Source organism: Symphalangus syndactylus, chromosome 19 (genome assembly GCF_028878055.3).
Source record: "Symphalangus syndactylus isolate Jambi chromosome 19, NHGRI_mSymSyn1-v2.1_pri, whole genome shotgun sequence".
Taxonomy (NCBI): Eukaryota; Metazoa; Chordata; class Mammalia; order Primates; family Hylobatidae; genus Symphalangus; species Symphalangus syndactylus.
This window is the reverse complement of record NC_072434.2, coordinates 59,031,232-59,052,792: the sequence shown is the minus strand read 5'-3', so window position 1 is coordinate 59,052,792 and position 21,561 is coordinate 59,031,232. Positions and strand designations below refer to the sequence as shown.

The window sequence follows — 21,561 nt, the reverse complement described above, 5'->3', positions numbered from 1 at the left end:
TGATAAGCGACAGAGCTAAGGTTTTAAGTGAGGTCTGGTGGATTCCAAGCTCATATCTGTTTCTATTAGAGCAGCATACTGACTTCTGGAAGACTTCAGTACATCTCCCTAAATCTGAAAGGGAAAGAAATGATCAAAAGACCAGTCATTTTGATGCAAGTGCCACCAGGCACTTCTAAATGTTGTAGCGGAGGATGATGGAATGAGCCAGTCACGGTCAAATACATATAGATAGATTGTGCTGACTAAGAAAAGAAATGGAGAATCTGATGCTGTGATCAGATCAGCCCTGGAGAAATGAACCATTCCTCATCCTGGCTCCTCACAGTCCCTCCCCTACTCCCAGTGATCTGACCTGGGGAACACATCCTCGGCCTTGGAATGGGATTGACATGGAAAAAGACAGTGGCAGACTCTGATCTGAACAGCACCAGGACCAATCCTAGGTACTATTCAGATCCTGACACCAACCTCTGGCCTTATATGGTTTTCTGTTCCTAAGAAAACCAAGTTTTCTTCATTCATCAAGTTTCAGGTTCTTTTTTCCATTAAGCAAGTTTTAGTTTCTTATCCCAGTAACCTTTGAAAAGTTCTGATTATAAAATAGAGAATATGGAAATACAGAGTAATACATTGGATAAAATAAAAGTCACCTGTTATTCTATCACCAGGAGAAAACAGCCTATGGTGTATATCTTTCTAGTCTGGGCTGTACGTACATATGCTGGGCAGTAATATGTGGTGGTTATAGGGATAGACTCTGAAATCAGACTATCTGTATTTAAATCTAAACACCTCCTCTAGCAGTGTGACCTAACTTCTCTGGCCTCCAGTTTTCTCATATGCACAGTACTTTCCTCTTATAATTGTTGTGACACTCAATGATCTAATGGATGTGAAGTAGCTAGCCATGGGAATCCCTTATTGCACGTTAGCTACTGTTTCTTATGTTTTGGTCCAGTGTTCTTGTCTTGTTCTCTGTTTCTGACTGTGCCCCAGCCTCCTTGATTTGAAGACCATGGATAACTTCATCCTCAGTGGTGATTCTGTTCCTTCTCCGTGCATTTGGTTTGATCGGCCTTCCCCTGACACTGCATCAGTGACTTTTCAGGTCTCAATTCCTACCCATTTAAACATAACTCTTAACGAAGCATTGACAGCATCTTACCTTATTTTTGTTCCTGTCTGCTGGACATATTTCTGCCTGGATGCCCTGCTTACCCAGCCTGGCACTAAGGCAAAACCTAAGCAGCCCTTCTTGTTCTCATCTGTCTTGAACTCCTTGAGGTTAGTGCAGATGGAGGCAAGATCAGGAGTTTGTGATCACAGAGACACCAGCAGCATCAACTCACAATCTTGGGCCTCCGGAATGTCAGTGACAAACTAGGTTCCAAGTATATATAGGCAACACAAAGGCAAGTTTATTTGTTTAAACCATTTTGAACGTGAAAAAGAAGGTAATTATGAAGGATATTTCTTTATTATCTTCTTTAAAAATCCTCTGTTGGTAAGCTCATCTCTCAGAGACCTTTTCACCACTTAGTAAAAAACTCTGTCTATCTATCTATCTATCTATCTATCTATCTATCTATCTATCTATCTGTCTATCTACTTACCTATCTAATTTTTTTAAATGGGGAACTATGAGTGATGGGTGAGTGGATGTCAACAACAGGAATTGGAGGGGTGGGGAGGGTGAATTACATTTAATGAAGCTGGAAGTTCACATGGACCTTTCAGACTTAAAAAAAAAATGTTGATTTTACATGCCAAAGTCTTGAAAGGGGCTTGACGGCTCACGGCTTTAGTGTGTTTTTCCAGATGGCAGATGCCATTTTGTGTTTTGCATAAACTGACTAAATTTGCTTGCTCTTTGTAGTTATTTCAGAGAGAACCATTCTCTGCTTTCAATAGGACAGAAGAGCTCCTTGGCACTGGATGCCTCCGGGTCTGGTTGAGAGAGGAATGGTTAGGAGACTGTTCTGAGGATACGCAGACATCATCCAAAGCTTCCTACATTCAGATGAGGACAGAGGTTGGGCCAGAGCTTTGTATGCTTGTTACCTAAGGATGGTTCTGACCATGTAAGCAGATCACAGAAGGTAAGCCATGCTGAAGAACTTACAATAGTTATATTTCCAGTTTGTCCATTTTTATCTCCATGGGTAGCAAATAGGTTCATGATGCTCTTATTTCAATTACTTTACATCCTGCAAATGGCTAGTTGTGTGATCCTGTAACTTAATTTCTCTGTGCCTCAGTTTTATCTGAAAGAAAAAAAAAGATAATAGCACTTACCTTTTAGGGTCATTGTGAGGATTCCATGAGTTAGTCCAGCCAAAGGCTTTAGAACAGTGCCTGGCATATAGTAAGTGCTCAAGAAATGTTGGTAATTATTATTGCTATGATTCATTTCCATAAGAATTTGCAATTTTTTTTTCTTTTCTGCTAATTGACTTTGTCCAACTCCCATCATCTTTGGGTCGTTTTTATGGAAATAGACTGGTAGGTAATAAGAGTGGTTAAGTTACAGGCTTTCTAGTCAAATAGAGTCAAGTTGAAGTTCTTAAAGCAATATTTAAGAGCTGTATCTTCTTGACTTACTTTCTCCAAGCCTCAGTTTCTTAATCTATAAAATAAGAAGGTTTATAAATCATTCTACTATAAAAACACATGCACACGTAGGTTTCTTGCAGCACTGTTCACAATAACAAAGACTTGGAACCAATCCAAATGCCCATCAATGAAAACCTGGATAAAGAAAATGTGGTACATACACAGCATGGAATACTATGCAGCCATAAAAAAGGATGACTTCAAGTCCTTTGCAGGGACATGGATGAAGCTGGAAAACATCATTCTCAGCAAACTAACACAAGAACAGAAAACGAAACACCGCATGTTTTCACTCATAAATAGGAGTTGAACAAAGAGAACACATGGACACAGGGAGGGGAACATCACACACTGGGGCCTGTCAGGCAGTGGACGTCTAGGAGAGGGAGAGCATTAGGACAAATATCTAATGTAGATGACAGGTTGATGGGTGCAGCAAACCACCTGGCACGTGTATACCTATGTAACAAACCTGCATGTTCTGCACATGTATCCCAGAACTTAAAGTATAATAAAAAAATTTTAAAAAAGGATGATAATAATAGTTGCCTCTTAACACTTTAGGAGGATTAAATGGGACGATACTTGCACAATGTCTGGCAAGCACATAAAGATTATAAAGAATATTATGTATTGGTATTATTTTTGCTGCCCCGAATATACAAAACAGTGCTCTTATACTCAAAAGTGCTTCTAGAAGCTTCTCAAGTTTCCAGGGCTCTAGTGTCATGTCAATATTCCACTAGAAAAGAGGAAAAAATCCACAGAAATAGAAAGATGCTGGATGCTGTGACTTTACTAGGACCCTTTGCCAAATAATGAAGTGGAATTGAGAGGGTTGAGTCTTGCTCAGCATAGATTTTAATTCAAGTTAGAAAACTCAAATTTATTTTTTAAAATTGAAATTGTATCTTTTTAAGATGCACAGTGTGAGGTTTTGATATACGTATACATAGTGAGTTGATTTAAAAATCAAGATAATTAATATATGGGTGCCTTCACGTAGTTACCTTTTTTGTGTGTGGTGAGAACGCTTAAGATCTACTGTCTTAGCAAATTTCAAGTATACAATACAGTATTATAAACTACAGTCCCAGTGTTATACATTAAGTCTGTAGAACTTATTCATCCTGCATAACTGAAACTTTGTATCTTTTGACCAACATTTCTCCATTTCCCTTACCCCTTTGTCCCTGAGAACTGCTACTCTACTCTCTGCCTCTATGAATTCAACTCTTTTAGATTCCCCATATAAGTGAGATCATTTAATATTGCTATTTCTGTGCTTGGCTTATTTCATTTAACATAATGTCCTCCAAGTTAATCTATGTTGTCATAAATGACAGGATTTCCTTCCTCTTAAAGGCTAAATAGTATTCCAATATACACATACATATATATGCACATACGTATACATACATATGCATATATACACATATGTATATATATGCATACATGTGCATGTATATATATGTGTAAATATCACACAATTTATTTATCTGTCAATAGGCAATTAGTTTTTTTCTATATCCTGGTCATTGTGAATAATGCTGTAATGAACATGGGAGTGTAGATATCTCTTTGAGATGCTGATTTTATTTTCTTGGATATATAATAGTAGAGGAATTGCTGGATTATATTGAAGGTCTATTTTTAATTTTTTGAAGAACCTCCATTTTGGAAAACTCAAATTTCTGAGCAGACTGATCCTGGACTCAAAGTGGGGAATTGTTTGAAAGGGTAGGAACTAAAGCCTTATTCTTCTGTCCTAAACCAAAAAGTAAAGTGTAGAGCAAGGTAGCTTGTAGGGAAGAAATAGTTACTTGTGCTGGTTGCTTCTTATGGGGGATGTGGCATTTGCATATGATAAAATACTCAAATCTTACATTTAAAAAAATGTATATTTCTTTCCCCAAACTAAAAATGGATAGGAGTTACAAGTGTAAATGAAAGAAAACTGTCCAAATACTATAATTGTGTTATTAAAGAGTTGAAAATGATTTCAATCACATTTGCCATTCTCACCCAGCAGTAATGAGTGGTCCCTATTAATAACTGAATAAAGAGAAAATAACTCAACACTGGAAACTTTTACCCCAAAGCCAGCATGAAACCTGAAAAACTGAAGAACTTGGATCATGGAAGCATAAAAAACATCAACAGTCTTGCAAATATCTTATTTGCCATATAGATTTGTTTTGACGTCTCCCTTCCAATGCCTATCACTCCTAACAGTCAGAATCAGATGCTATTTGAGTTGCAGGAAAAAGTGCTAAAGTAACTTCCTCCCACAAGACGACAGCCCCATCTTTTTCTCTCAACCTCATGCTTAGAAATTACTCAAGAGTAGAGAGTAGGACGCTATGGCTAATTATTATTAGCAGTAAAATAAAAGAGAAAAGCAAGATCAAATAAGAGATGAAAGGGAAAGTGCATGTCAAAAGAAAAAGGAAGAGAAGTTGGAAAGAACGGGAGGACTGTATTATTAAAGTGGGGAAAATAAACTACATGGCAGCAAAAATGAAACAGAAAACTTCAGAGTCCAATGCAGAAACGGCTAGCTGACCATGAAGATTTATCCTCCTCTCCTTCCACAGTGTAGAGTTCCTTCTAGGAAGCAATTGCTCAGCCAGAGAGACAATCTCTCTCTCTCTCTCTCAGTCTCTCTCTCTCTCTCTTTCTCTCTCCTTTCCCTCTTTCTCTCTCCTTTCCCTCTCTTCATCTTCTGGCTGGATAATGCCAGGATAACCCTGATGCCAGAAGATGTAGAACCATAACATGAAAGAAATCGGGATCCCTGAATCCCTCTTCAGAGGAATATCCACGTTAGACTTTTTGTGAGTGAGAAATAAACCTTTAGATATTAAGTCATTGAGCTTTTGGGGATTGTTTGTTATGGCAGTGAGCATTACTTACCCTGACTAATACAGCAGTTGAGATCAAAAGGGAGCTCTAGAAGTAGATGCTTGTTCTTTTTATCTTTGCTCAAAAACCAGTTAATTATTTCCTGATAGCCTCTTATTGTTTTACTGTGTTCCCAAAAGCAGCCAATAGCAACCAACACGTTATTTTTCACCTACAAGCTCAAGAGTCATGTGGTCTTTCAGGTTACCAAAGGCAACAATGTTGCCAAGTGTTTTTCCACTCCATGATATGAATCTCCAGCCATCCAGTCTATTATATCTGTTTCTAGAAACACTACTTGACTATGAAGTCTATGCCACATATTTTAGAATTTTGTTACAGGACACAGTATTTAGTATCAAATATAACCATCAGATTTAATTAAAAAATAGAAGTCTGATAAGATGCAATGTGTTCATCATACCATTTCCTCCCTCTGGGCACAGAGGAAGACCATAGTCTCACCCTTCCTTACAATTTAATTGGGGCCTTGAGACCAGGTTTTTTTTTTTTGTAATGGAATGTGAAAAGTACTGTGTCACCTTTATTCTAGCAGTGAAGAGGGCTTATGTGCTTTCTCTAGGTACTGTCTTCCTCTTCCACAGAAATCTTAGGTCCAAGATGGAAGCCAATCAGTCTATGTCCTGAACAAAGAATAACCTTATCTTGTTATACTATTCGGAGTTGGGGTGGGGCAGGGGGGAGGGCAGTGAGTATTTATTACTGAAATATATCTATCCCATTCTGACAAATATTCTCTAAGTATTTTAGTTCATTAGGAAGGAACACAATGTATGGAATTAGAGGTTTCATGGAATCATTGGGAGGGCTGGGAGTGAAGGTTAACTTCCAGGAAATATGAAGTGTTGGAATCCCTGGGAATCCGAGTTGCCACCAATGGTCTTAGCTGCCTACAGCACTGAAGTGGATGATTCTCAGACGGATGCTCAGAAGCTGACACATAGCCCCATATCTGCTATCTGCCATTGTGTAACAAACCCGCCTGTAGCTACTGAAAAATGTCTTTTTCTCTTCCACTTTCTAGTGATTGCAAGAGCACCTCTCAATGGAAGATTATATCAAGAACTCCATGGGCAAGAGAGCTTAGGAAATGTAGTTTCCAGGCTTTCAGTCCTTGTGATATGGGAGGAGCTTAGGGTCAGAGATGGTACTTACTGAGTCTCAACAAAACAGTGCATGGCACACACGGTCCTTATCCTTCTTATGGGAAATTCAGGTGTCATACCTCCATAACCCATCACTCTGGAAAGCTCCTTGAGGACAGATCTTATAATTCTCCATCCCCAGTGCCAGACAATACCAGACAATAAATCATTTTGAATTGATTTGAATAAAATGATAATAGATTCAATAGGAAATAAGATTTTCCCATGTTTTGAAGCTAGATTTTAAGAACTTTGTCCATTGATTCTGATAATTCTCCTTAATGACTGCCGTAGATTCTGCCCCAGCTTAAGCCATTTTGCTCCCTAGCCTGCTCAGAGTGACCATGAAGGGCTGCTTGCCCAACAGGTGACCTTGAGCTTACTCTGGATCCTGGATCCTGTTTGTACAGACAAATAAAAAAAAAGATTTGATGATGGTTGGTTTATTGGATCCATGGAGACCTTCAATCATGTCTTTTTTGTTTTAAACTGCATCATGAAGTTGATTGTGTAGAGTTAGTCAAAGCGCTTGTATATTTTATTCCATGTGCCTTCTGCCAATGCCTACAAACCTACTTGTGGCTACTGAGAAATGTCTTTTCCTCTTCCATCTTCCAGTGATTGCAAAAGCACCTCTTTTGAACACAGCCTTTGGGCTCTGACAAAATTGGAATCTCTTTGGGAATGGGGAGTTTGTGAATTCATGTTGGGGCAAGGTGGGGAGTATTCTGTAATCGAGAAGGAAGTAGGGTGGGTTTGTGCACTAAGAAGGACTTATTCTACCATAAGAAATGGATACTCAGAAAAGAGAGGACCAGACCCTGATGTGGTTTCATCTGAAAAGGCACAAAGTTAAAACTCCAAGGAAGATTGAATACATCCTCTTGATATTTATTTTCCTCACCAAAAAAAAAAAAGAAAAAGAAAAAAGAAAGAAAAACAATTGTGCCTGTGGTAAGAATGATGGTAGAGTGACTCAGACTTATTTGCAACCATCAAAACAATGAAAGATGTGGATCATGTCATTAATTGATCTTCTTATCATTATGAAATGGTGACCATATCCAGCTAAAGAGCTCTGTGCGCATAATGGCACAATTATGGGGGATGTGATGAGGTAAGAGCTGCTAATGTCCAACATTTAGCCTCTTGTTTCCATTCCCACCCACCCTGATCTATGGCTATATTTAGTTGCTTTACACAGTGTTACCTAGCCCAAAGTCTATTCTACAAAATTAAAGGAAGAGAGAGAAGAATGAGAGTCTTCATAGAAAGATCAGGCTCCCCAAAGTCTACTTTCCCTGGTTCCCCATGTTCCTTCTTGGTTAACATGTTTTCTTCTTCTTTGTACCTAGGATCATGGCTGAAATGCAATCGTGAGTTTACTTTGTGGAAAGGGAAGTAGGGCACTGAGCAATCATCTAATGAATACGGTCAAGATGGTTAGTGAATTTGGAAAATTCCACTCTCAAAAAAATTACTTTCTCTATTCTGTAGCAGATTTCCTCTTGGCCTTAATTACCCACAGAGTTGTCCAATTTTCTGATAGTCTTTACTGTTGTTGACATCACCTAAATAATTTATTTAATGGATTTCACTGGGTTCATTTGGGAACCCTTTATTCTAAGTGGCTTTCTTTTATCAATCCATTTACTTATTCAATAAACACTGAACACTGTTTCAGTTATCTATCGCTGTGTAATAAGCTACCCTAAATCTAGTGACTTAATGAAACAATTTATTACTATCACTCATGGTTCTTGGGACCGATGGACTCCAGTGGGCAGTTCTTGTCTCTCATTTGGTTGTAGTCAGATTGTAGCTGAGACTGGAGCCATCTAAAAGTTTCTTCACTCATATGTCTGGCATTGGGCTAGTCAGGAATCTCTCTCTCTCTCTCTCTCTCTCTCCACATGGTTAGCAAAACTTTTTGGTCTCTTGGTGACAGACTTCCTCAAAGCAAGTATTCTAAGAAATCCACGTGGAAGTTGCAAAAATTCTTAAACCTAGCCTTGCAAGTCATGCAGATCACTTCTTCCCTCTTGTGTATGACAAAGCAATCATGGGAGAACCCAGGATCCAGTAGTTGGACAAATAGATTCGGTCTCACAAGAGGGGAATAGTTTGTGTATTCAACTAGGGAAAGAATTGATGTGTTCATCTTAATGAGAAGCTGCCACAAGCACCCACTGTGTGGCAGACACTATGCTATGTGCTGGTACAACATGTTGACAAAATGGGCACACTCTCTTTGGTTTGTGGAGGTTAAAATCTAGTTTAATTAGCTTTGACTTGACAGTTTTCACAATCAACTGCTGCACAATACTTTTCAATGTTAAGTCTATTTAGTTATGAAATGTGCAAAACATCTATTCTGGTCATTTGTGGTTTGGTCATTTTGACTTTTTCAATAACCAAACTGAATGAAATTTGTGGGTATCTGATCCATAACTTGATGATCACCTTGATGAGCTGATTCATTCATGAATTCTTTTTTTAATGCATTCTTTAAAACACAGTCTGAGCAAAACTGGGGTGTTCACCTCTTGCTTAACAAGCATGTTGAGTTCCTGATGTGCATGGGGGCTGAAACTGAATTCATTGACTCATAACAGAGAATATAAAAGGAATTGAAAAGTCAGATTTTGCCCTGGATAAGCTTCCATTCTTGTTAGCAGTTTGGGTGGTATGCAGGTGGAGCAGCTTGTGACAATGACAAAGAAAAAGGTGAACCCAGACAGTGCATGATAAACTAGACAGGTGGTATCAGTTTCCTTCCTGAGAATTATCTTTTAGAGAGAAGTAATTGATTATTTGCCTCCACTTTCTTCTCTCTTGTGCCATAAACAGAAAGTGATCTAGGTTTGTTAAGTAAAAGGAGATTTCAGGACAGGAATGTTGACAGAAGAATTGGTGGTGTTCAGCAAATCTCAGGTCTTATCGTTTCTGGCATAGTTTATGTCCATTCAGTGGTAGAACTATGAGGGGCTGGGGGGAGGAGGCTCATGATGACACAAGAGATACCTTGACATTTCAGAAACAAAGGTCAAAGCTTGAACAGGTCCAAGAGCATGCACAATTCTTGTGCACACATGTCAAGTTCCTGACATGAGGTTAGTATTACGTTGTGCCTTCTTATGCTGGTATCTTTATGTTGTCTTACATAGCATAAAAGGGAATTATGGGATATTTTAAGCAAAACAACAACAACAACAATATGAATGTTGCCTTACTTACCTGGATGTTTCAAGCAAAACTAAAATTTGGCTTGTTGTATCAATTTTCCTTTATCAATCCATTAACTTTAATTTCATAGCTCATACTTCATCCGTATGGGTCCTTTTCTCACATTAGTGAAACCTGTGTCCCCAGGGTGTGATTTGCTAAATTAAACTTCTTTCCATTCATCGCGCCAATTTATTTTTCTAAAATGTTTGCCCCCGTTTTTCCCTGGAAATTAATAATAATCAGATTTTAATTATATCCCACTCTTTTTTCTGCCAGCACATACTTGTTTGATATGTTTTATGCTGTATTATTTTGTGCCTGCTGATATATCACTTTATAATTATTCATGGGCACGCAATTTGCCCAACTAGATGGTAAACTGAATGGCAGGAGCTTCTCTATAAATATAAATTTACATGTATGTGTGTACATGTAGTATATGTACCCATACCTACATAAGAAACACTTCTCAACAGCTGATCAGCTCTTTCCACTCTCCACTTTCCTTTTGTTTTCATAAGTTAGAGTCAAGTAGACTATTTTGCAGTTACCTGGTGAATTGGATCAATGCATATGTCTGATGGATAAATCAGACTTTTAAAAAAAATTTTCAAATTCATATCCACTAAGATGAAAATAATCTAGAGTATTACTCATCTTTTCCCCTGGGAAAATTATTTTCATAAATTCATGAAAAATGTAAGTACTTGAGCTAAGCAAGTGCTTGTGATTGATTATTTGGGACAAAAATGATTTTTTAATTGCATTAATGAAAGTCTTTATCTAACTCATCAACTCAGAAAAATTTCCTACCCAACATGTTAACCTTACCTTTTCTAACCAATTTGCTGTTCTTAAAACCTTTTTGTTTACTAAGTTTGCTTGAAACATTTGTATTTACTAAGTTTGCTGCTGCCACTGTATACGCAGGTATGTACATTGATGAGGAGCTTCTCAACTTGTCCAAGATCAGGGCCACCAGGAAACATTTTCAATCCTCCAAATATCTGAATGATTTTGGCATCCCTGACATCACATGAAAACAAAACAAAGCTTTCTTCTCATAATTAGACATATTCTTAAAATGCAGATACTCCTGGAAGCCTCACTATAATGATGGGTCCTTATTCACAGAAGATGATAATGACTACTAGCAGATATTTTCTTGAAAATAGGTTTTTGATTAGGCCAAAGTGGTGATTGGATTTGGGAGAATGACAGCTCACTGCATCTCTTAAAGCAGGGGGTTCAGATTTAGGGTATCTATACCTCATGAAGATTCCAAAATGATCCATTGGTGTGCAGAAAGAAGATATTTAACCTTCTATTTATTTCAATGTTTTATTTCATCTTAAATTTAGATTTTTTTCAGTGCATGTGTTTTTGATGCATAGAATAGAGTAATACATATGTAATTTATAAATAAGAATACATAGGATGGACATGTTCAAAAATTTTTACCATATGTGATCTAAAAATTTAGAAACCACTGCTTTCCAAAGGTGAATTGAACATGAATAAGGGCCTCATGATGCTATGGGGAGGAACGGGAAATGGTTACAGAACAAGTGTTTGTAATCTCGGAATTCTGACTCTGGTTACTACTGGTTCCAGTTATTTGATCAATAGGGAGTTCACTAACTCTGAATCTGACGCCAGGACAGTCCCTTTTAAGATGTGAAGAAATTGCTCAATGTTAGGATGTTGACCGAAGAAAGTAGATTTCAATCATGCTTTTTTTTTTTTTTTCCATTTTGTTTTCTCAAGGGTCCCATGGGAACAGAAAGTTTTGAGGGAGTTTACTGTTTGTGCAAGATGACTGGTTGGGTAAAGAAGTCCAAAGTTTTTTATCTGCAGAACAAATAAAGCCTGGGCAAAGGTAACTGAAATGGACGTCTCCCACCTTGTCCCTTTTGCATGTCTAAGGTGATGTTTGTGCCGATGGTTGCACAATGGAGAACCTAATCTATGACATCAAATGGAGAGGAGGTGCATTTTAGAGTCCTCATGATTAAAAAGAGTCAGTGACCTTTATTCTTCTTACTTTGACAGGCAATTATTTGATGACAATGCCTATATAAAAATCATTTAAAAATGAAAAATATATTTGTTGATGAATTATTGCCAAATACCCAGGTATTGTTTGTCAGACAGCCTCTGGGTGGCTGAGTTAGAGTTTTTCCTGTTTCTCCAAAGATAGACACACACAACTCTAAGGAAGTATTAAAATAAATTTATAAATTCATGGTTACTCTGGACATTTGTTGTTGCTGGTTAATGACAACAAGGACAACTGGATTGTCCTTATGATTACTCCACAGCAATTACTAAAAAATATTCTGAATAAACAAACATTCTGAAAATGTGAATCACAGTGTGGGGCTCAACTTGTGTTTTAAAAGATAAATTTCTATGTATAAATATTGACAAGAGAGTGGGATATGACTGAATCGTTGAGGTTAAGCATTTATTATGGGGAAAAAAACTAAAATGCTTTGGAGCTCAGTGATCCTTACTGACCAGATATTTACTTAACCATTCTTTTCATTTTGACTCTTTGTTATTGCTGTTTCTGTTGGAACTCAGGTTTATAAGGCCCGTTAAAGGGGCATTTTATATAAGATAGTCACAAAGTATGATAATGAATGAGCCAGCAGCCAATTATGGATAGAAACTAAGTAAATTACAGAGCTGATTTCTCATTTTTAAATTAGTTGCTATAGAGTTTTACAAACCTTCCCCGAGACATTTATCATCCAATAATTTTTCCTCAAGGAAATATGTAGAAAATGGTTTAGACATTAAGAACAAAGTGGTAAAAGTGAGACCCTCTGCCTGTTTTGGATATTTGAAAAAAAATCCTAATGGGACTGACATTGTGAGGTGGGAAATCCACAGGGAATTGTGTTTGTCTATGTGAACATGTATGGATATATGTATAATACAGAACAGGGATCCCCAACCCCTGGTCTGTGACCTGGTAGGATCTGGGCCACACAGCAGGTGGTGAGTGGCGGGCCAGCAAGTGAAGCTTCATCTGTATTTTCAGCCGTTCCCCATCACTCGCATTACCGACTGAGCTCTGCCTCCTGTCAGATCAGTGGTGGCATTAGATTCTCAGAGGTGCTCAAACCCTATCATGAACTGTGTATGTGAGGAATCTAAGTTGCATGCCCCTTATGAGAAGCTAATGCTTGATGATCCATCACTGTCTCCCATCATCTCCAGATGGGACCATCTAGTTGCAGGAAAACAAGCTCGGGGCTCCCACTGATTCTACATTATGGTGAGTTGTATAATTATTTCATTATATATTACAATGTAATAATAATAAAGTGCACAATAATTCTAATGTGCTTGAATCATCCTGAAACCATCCCCCCACCCCGGTCCATGGAAAAATAGTCTTCCACGAAACCAGTCCCTGGTGCCAAAAAGGTTGGGGATTGCTGGTATAGATAACAACTAAAAGGAATGTCCAGATTATCTGAATAATTGCAACATTTACTGGTATAATTGTTTAAAATTTAAAAGAAAAAACTGAAATTTTCCAGTATGGAAAAGATAAATTCCAGTTTCTAAGCTTAAGCCTGCTATGACCTGTGGCTTGGAATTTCATGTGTGAGCAGCTATTCAAGTAGAATAACTAATTATAGTAAAAACTTAGGTTAATTAGTTGGAAGCACTTCTACTATAGACTGTGAGCCACTGAACCAACCTGTAAATGGGGATGAACTCTTTCAAGGTCCAGGGTAGACTATGATCTTTCTGAGATTACAAATTTGTAGTTTTTCCTGAAAAAAAAAAAAAAAAAAATCTTTGGAGTTTCCATCAAGCTCTAGGATTCTACCAGCCACGTATCCAGGGTTTGAAACATTGTGTGTATGAATGATCTGCCCTGACCTAAAAGGAGCTACTCTCTGAGGAAGGTTGTTGGCTGTGGGGAGATGTGAGTGTTGAGAGACAGAGTGAACCGCATGAGTAGAGATGGTAGAAGAGTCTGTGATTCAAAAATGGGTTTTGAAACCTCTGGAGCCCATTAGATGAGTCAGTTAATAGTTGTAAAAAACGATGGGTGTATACCGAGGATCACTAAGTCACTTGAGTGAAGATTACAGAATGGAAGAAAAAAGAGAGAGAGAGACAAGGAAAGAGAGGAGAGAGACAGAGCCATAGCATGTACGAGGTGTGCGGCTGGCGGGCCTCATGCTCCAGCGCCTGGATTTCCAATCTGGCACTCAGCTTGATGAGTCTGTTTATTCAGTTCCAGTATCAGACGTTCCCTTTTCCTGCCTGAAGAAGTCCCCTTTGAAGAATGGCTCTGCTGGGGAGCAGTTTCCCCTTGGATGGGCTACTCCTGTTTGCAGTCCTAAAGGAAAAGATCTGGAAATGCCACAAGAATGTTCTTTAAAGCGATATTCCAGCGCCACGTGAGGGGAGGATGAAATAGCTGTAAAAGATGTATTTCCTGGTTGAGGTATTTTTTTCCCCTCTCAAGTGAATTTGGCGCTGAACAAAGGTGTCACATGAATGCGATTGGGGTCATATGTTCTTAGGTGCCTCCAGATCTGTGTGGGCAGGTGGAGGCTGGGGGTGGGAGGGTACTTCAAACTTTTGTAGGCCTGGAGAGAGAAAGAGAGAGAGAGAGAGAGAGAAAGAGACAGAGAGAGAAACATAGAGAATTCCAGTAACCTAGTCTTGCATGTCTTTATCTGTAAAGGAATCAGTGGTGGTGACTTATCAGAGGACCAGTCTATACTTTCAAAGCAAAGCCACAATGAAACACTATCTAGGGAATTGAGGCACAATGTTCATAATTAAACTGGATATTTCCAAGGTTGACTATTGTACTTTGGGTTTGATATTAATTTCTTGTACTTCAGGGATATGTTTTACTTTTTTTTTTTTTGAGTCGGAGTTTCACTCTTGTTGCTCAGGCTGGAGTGCATTGGAGCAATCTCAGCTCACTGCAACCTCTGCCTCCTGGATTCAAGTGATTCTCCTGCCTCAGCCTCCTGAGTAGCTGGGATTACAGGCATGTGCCACCACACCCAGCTAATTTTTTTGTATTTTTAGTAGAGATGGGGTTTCTCCATGTTGGTCATGCTGATCTCCAGTTCCTCAGGTGATCCGCCTGCCTTGGCCTCCCAAAGTGTTAGGATTACAGGCGTGAGCCACTGCACACGGCCATGTTTTACTTTTTCAAAAGAGTTCTTCATCTTGTGAAGTAGCTGGAGTAGATGCTAATCTCCTGAATTTTCCTCTTTGGAAAAGCATGTGGCTAAAGAAAGAGAGATGGTTTCCTAGCCTGTTATTGGTAGGGCAGAACGGCAACCCAGGCCTCTTGTCTCTTGGACCAGGTCTCCTTTCTCCGTGTTCTTGAACCTGTACAAAGGGACAGTGGGAGTTTCAGAAAAAAGGAAGGTGACATCCTCTATCTCCTCCCAGGTGTGTAGAAAGTTACTGTGACTTTGAAGCCACAGCTTTGCTGTGCCCAAATGCTCTCTCGGGGACTAGCCGTAGGGAGGAGATTCAAAGTGGACCCTTCAGAGGGTGAGTCTCATGTTCTAGTCCTGTGACTGCCCAGGCCTGTGGTTGGTTTGCTCAGTTTGCACCTAGGCCTCAGAAAACAGTAGTTCTCCAGAATGAAAAGGGTTCTTTGTTCAATATCAGAGATGAACCTTTTGAGTGAGAGAGATGCCACTTCACGGTGAGGCCTGGTTTTCCATGAGAGAGGATGGGATTCACAGTCTCTCCCTGATTCCTGGCTGAGACTTCTAGGACTCACATTGGCTCTTGAGGCCTAGGAGTGAGGTTCATGCATAAGGGACCAGAAAGCACTGACAGTGCTTACTTTAGGAATAAGAGTGAACCAGAATTTCCTTTTTGGGAATATGAAGCCTCTTCTAGGTTCTGGTTCAAGGGGGAAACTAGAAGTGTTACTCATTGGCTGCTTTTCTGCTTTGACACACAGAGCCTTACATTTTATCATTTCTAGATATTTGTCATCTCTCTACATGTAGAGCAGGAGTTGTTTGACATTTGAGCAGTATCTTGTAATTATTTTTATCCTCTAAGGCTTCCTAGTACTTAAACTATCTGATGAATGAATAGGAATCAATTTTCAGCCAATCCCTTATCCCAGTGTCTCTCAGCCTGTAGTTCGAATAGGACTCACCTGGGAAACAGGCATGTGTACTTTGAAATGAAACCCGAGATGAATCTCATGTGCACCGAAGTTTGAGAACTGCTGTTTTATCCTTTTCTCTCTTGTCTTTAAGAACTTATTGTGACTTTGAATAATGCTATAAGCACAAACACAATTTCAGGTTTGTGTAATATTTTATGACTTCTTGTAAGGCTTATTTCACATGTTTGTCTAATTTAATCCTGATTTAATGGGGCTAATTTAATAACAGGCCTATGATGTGAGTTCTTTTTCCACCCATTGTACAGAGGCTGAGGCAGAGGAATGATATTTTTTCGATCCTGTTCATGGCAGTATGTGCCAATTTGCGGCAGAGCCTGTACTCATCCCACCTTCTGAGTCCAGGAATGGTGTTCTTTCCCTTACAACCCCTGTGGCTCTATAGCTCTTTCAGGCATAGCTGTTCTTTCTGTGGAAGTGTTATTATTCCTGATAATGCTTGCTGTCCCCATAGCTGGGGCTAGTCACCATGATATATATGTGAAACCAGCAGAAGCTAACACAGTCTGTATTCCTAATGAAGTCTATAGTAGGATAAGTGGATAAGACTATGAATGAAGTGTTCTTTCACGCAAATATTAGAGTACAACATTTTTGTTTGTTATCAGATTGGAAAAGCACAACTGGAAACTGGGGCGAGGTGAAAGTTCTTTCAGAGAAGGACAGCCTGTTTGGTGATGTGTGATTTAAAATGTGCTCTCCTGACTTTTATTTCCATCTTGTTGTACTGGGAATAATGGAGAAAGAATGGGAAGTGAGCTGAGACCCTTGAACTTGCTCTGCAACCTGTAGTCCCAGTAGGGTTAGCTCTATCGAGGCTCACTGTTTTAGATGTCTGTGAGGTTCATAGCTAGAGCCAAACAGGACTCCTGAGGAAGTAGTGTAGACCTGTGGAATGCTGTAAAGGTGGCTAGCTTATATCTCCCTTAATTCAAAAGATCAGAATGCTGAAACGTTCACTTGATGTTCAAGGGAACATGTAGCCATGCTTTCAGTGGCAATATAATGGTTGCCAGAGTATTCTAAACAGAACTTTCTGGATGGCTGTTTATGCTTTTATTAATTGCAAAGTACAGACAGCCATCAGAAACTGAGACTTGTCAACTGAAAGAGAAGGTGGGCCTGAAACTTCTGCTGGTACCCAATTCTCTTCCACTTAGCTGGGAAAGGACCTCTTCTTTAATCATGGAGTAATGGATGATTGATATGACTGTACCCTGATTAGAAAGGGTTTCATTTTACTTGTGCATGGTACATGGAATTAGTTAAGGGCTGCATAGGAAAAGAAGTGATGGACTATTGTTCACATTAAATTATAATGACAGCCTTCCTAACCACTGTGTATTTATTATGTAAGAAAAGAAAATGTCTGGTAAAATTCTGTATAGGTTAATAACACCTTCATAATATACTCCTTCTTTTCTATTGACTTGAATAGCCCTCCTACTGACTTTTAATGGATTATTAGAGTTAATTACATCAATTGCAATATAATTGAGTCTTAAATACTATGTAGAAACCTCATACAATTATGGAAAAACAAAAGTTATCTAGACATCTCAAATCAAAAAAGATTTGGAATTCCTGCACATTTAATTTCTGATAATCACTAGTCAGTTTGGACATTAAGATTGCATGGTGTCTTGTTTTCTATTTGGTAGGTTTTGACAGAATTGATAGTTTTACAACATTTAACTCAATATGCATAGAAATATAAGATTAAAGCTGTGAGTGCACTTTTTTTTTTTTTTTCTAAAAAACGATCACTCCATGGCTTAAAAGCTGAAATGTGTTACCTGCCTAACATTGACAGAAACAAACTCAAGGGAAAATCAAAAATAGATTCGATGTTGAATTTTAGAAATCTCTTCTCTGCTGGCGTAAAGATTCCTGTGGGTCTTAGGATTTGTTACCTGAGGGCTTTAAAATATGACAAGGGGATGAATTGTGTAAATGGGCCAAAAAAAAAAACCCTCCCATTTTATTACCTAGATATAGGCTATGTGTTCTAATGTCAAAACCACGGTTGCAAAGTGAAACATCATTAATATCTGGTATTTGATGTCAGATAGATGAAAGGAAATCCCTGTAATGGAGTTATCTGAATGCAATATTTTTTTTTTTCAAACTGATTTTGAAAAACCAGTTTATGGGTATTGACACTTATAAGTGTGAATTTTATTTGATGTGGTAGACAAGTCACCAGGATGAGAATCAGCAGACCTGATGTTTTCTGTCTACTTGGCTCAGTGACTTGAAATGTCTGGGCCTCAGACGTTCTCTTTTGTAAAATAAGAGAGAGACTCTAACTTCTCTGCCTTGACCCTCCTGCCTTTGTACTCTTGGTGCTCTTATTTTCTACAGTAACTCATTTGATTCCTCATATAAGCTGTCTTGTATCAATATGCATTAATCAATATGCCTTATATGTCTGTGTGTATATATATATATGTGTGTGTGTGTGTCTTATTTTCTTAACTAGGTTGTAAGTTTTCGAGGACAAAGATCATGCCACATGTATCTCTATAATCTCATAACAGATACTAGAGTTTTCTAGCATAGAATAGGCTACTGTTTGGTGGGTTGAACAGTCAATCAAAAAGAAGAGTTTCCATTTGTATCCCCTGAAAGTTTTGATATGATGTAACAAAAATAATGACAGTATATCCTATTTATTATAATAGTTTAATTTGTAAAAGCATTGTAAAATGTGTGATTTTATTTTATGAAACATTGTGCTTTAAATCAGATGAATTTAAGATGTAACATTTCATTCAGTTTTTTATCAATTGAAATGCAATGGGGTTTTTAATAGAACGTAAGCAGCCTATTCTAAAGTTCATTCGGGCTGGGCTGTGGCTCATGCCTGTAATTCTAGCACTTTTGGGAGGCTGAGGCAGGTGGATCACTTGAGGTCAGAAGTTCAAGACCAACCTGGCCAACAAGGTGAAACCCCATCTTTACTAAAAAAAAAAAAAAAAAAAAATACAAAAATTAGCCGAAATTGCTTGAACCCGGGTGGCGGAGGTTGCAGTGAGCCAAGATCGTGCCACTGCACTCTAGCTTGGGCAACAGAGTGAGACTCCATTTCAAAAAAAAAAAAAAAAGAAAATTCATTTGGAAGGGAAACACATGACAGTAGTCATAAAAACAAAACAAAACAAAACAAAACAAAAGTTTGAGAGAAGACCTGCCTAGTAGTTATCAAACAAACTACACATCCTAAGAAATCTAATACACAAGTGTTGTGCTAGAGAAATCAACTAATCAAAAGGGCTAGAGTCCAGAAGCAGAACTAAGAATATAGAGGAATTTAACAGATAATATGGAGGCATTTCAAATGAGTGGCTAAATGGAGACTGTTCAGTAAATGGTATTGTGACAACTGGCTCTCCATCTGGACTCATACTATACACAAAAGTAAATTCCAGATGGAATAAAGCTCTAAAGATAAAAATCAAATCTATACCAGTATCAGAATGAAATATAAATTAATAAAAAATAATCCTAGGTTAGAAGGTCTTTGTAAACAAGGTGAGAAGTCCAGAGGCCATTAAGGAAAACCTAACAGATTTGACTTCATAAAAAAAAGTTAAATAAAAAGTGACAGATTGGGAAAAAATATTTGAATTATACATGACAGAAAAAAGGGTTACTATCTATTATTCAAAGAATGCCTTCAAGTTAATGAGAAAAATAAAACTAACACTTAAAAAAATGGGCAAAAGATATAAAATATGTCATTCTCAGAAGAAATCCAAATGTCTAGCAAACATTTGAAAAATATGCTCAACCTCACTGGTAAAAGACATGTAAAATTTAAAAGAGTGTATGTTGCCATTTTGTACCTATCTGGTTGGCAAAAAAATTAAGGGAGTTGATTGGATATATCAATTAAAATGAATGAATATACCGTATAAACTGTCAAGGACAGATGTCAGTAACATGTTGTTAGGTGAAAAGGCAAGTTGTAGAACACTGTACATTATGTTATGTCATTTTGGAATACTTTTTAAAAAACTAGTATATAAAATATATTTTAACAATTGTTTATGCATTATAAACATATAGTAGTTATCTCTTGGGATGCTGTTAAGATAAGTAGAACCCTATTCTTTGGATTACTTTTCAGCTGGAAAACATTCTTTTATTATGCTTTATTTTACACTAATCAAGCTTTATAATTGATCTTTAGGAGGTAGTTATAAGTCACTAGTTCAGAGAATTTAACTGAATCAAGTATTTTATGAATACAGTGTATGTAGCATTTTATGGACTGTCAGTCAATTCTGATCAAATTCTTCAAATCACCTTGTTGAATTGGGTGAATTAAATAGGGTTCTGTCCCTAAACTGTGGCTCCAGTCAGATCTTGTCTTCAGTCTTTTAGGTTCCCAAGGTTTGTGCAAGGGCTATCATGCATCCGCCTCCTCTGTCAGCTGTCCTTATTCCGTATGACATCCAGGCGCACTCCTCACCCCGAGTGTTACATGAATCCCGACATCCCAGAATCCAGGCCCTCAGCAGGGTTAAAAAAGTCAATGTAAATACAGTCTTGTGATTCGTTTGAACTTGCTTTCAAGTTGCTTGTTAACAGGGAGTTAACAAGTTCAGACCTTTGGTCAGATGGGTCTTTAAGGAAAGCTTTTTCCCCATTCCAATGACTTCCTGTTCATGGGAAAATGAGAGGAAATGAACCTCTAACAGGAGGATGGACCCACCCTTTTCCAGTCGTGTGGCTAATTTGTCAGGTGTAATATTGGCACCTGGTGGCTTGTGTTGGCTTCCTGCCCACCCTTGGTGGGGAAGTATCCAAATACTTGTAACAGGCGGTGGAAGACTTCAAAGCCGTTTGTAAAAGAAAAGGATATTGTCATTAAAGAACTCAATGGTGAATACTCCCAATCATTTAGTGATGTCAAGATAAAAGGAAAAATTTAAAAACACATTATCTGGAGTTTTTTCTGATGTATCATATGACCTGTTAAAACAAAGCAATGTAGTTGATTTGGTAATAATAAATGTTCAAACATATAAAAACAATATGTATTTATTGATTGTTTAGTGTTCTTGTTTTGCAAAATTAGCACAGGTATCAATTATTTATAAGATGATTGTTAGTTATTTCTTTAAGTATATAATTCTTCTTTCTTAAGTTCACCTTTGAACAGGTACTGTCTTTGTGTCTGATAAAGGAACTGTTTCCTTTGAATCAAAAGGAAATAACTACAATAATATTGAGTGGTTCAATAAATGAAAAGGGATGATATGGATTGTCAGAATTCATTAGGAATTTTGGCTGGGAACACCTAGTTTAGTTCTATACCTCTCAATTTTCAGCTAAAAATAATTACTGCCTTTTGAACAATGGTATAGTTAATAGTCCAGCAATTCAAAGTAGATCTGTCCATAAATGAGGATTAATTGAACTATAAGCAGT

At 37.9% G+C, this 21,561-nt stretch overlaps 1 long non-coding RNA gene across 1 annotated transcript in view; it reads left to right on the top strand.

Annotated features, from left to right (window-relative positions):
- Positions 1 to 1,920: 1,920 nt before the first annotated feature.
- The window catches only part of LOC134731996 (uncharacterized), a 164,251-nt gene continuing 144,610 nt past the window's right edge, over positions 1,921 to 21,561 (top strand). The window contains exon 1 of the long non-coding RNA XR_010114777.1: positions 1,921 to 2,102. This is a non-coding gene — a long non-coding RNA (uncharacterized lncRNA). The remainder of the gene's footprint in view (positions 2,103 to 21,561) is intronic.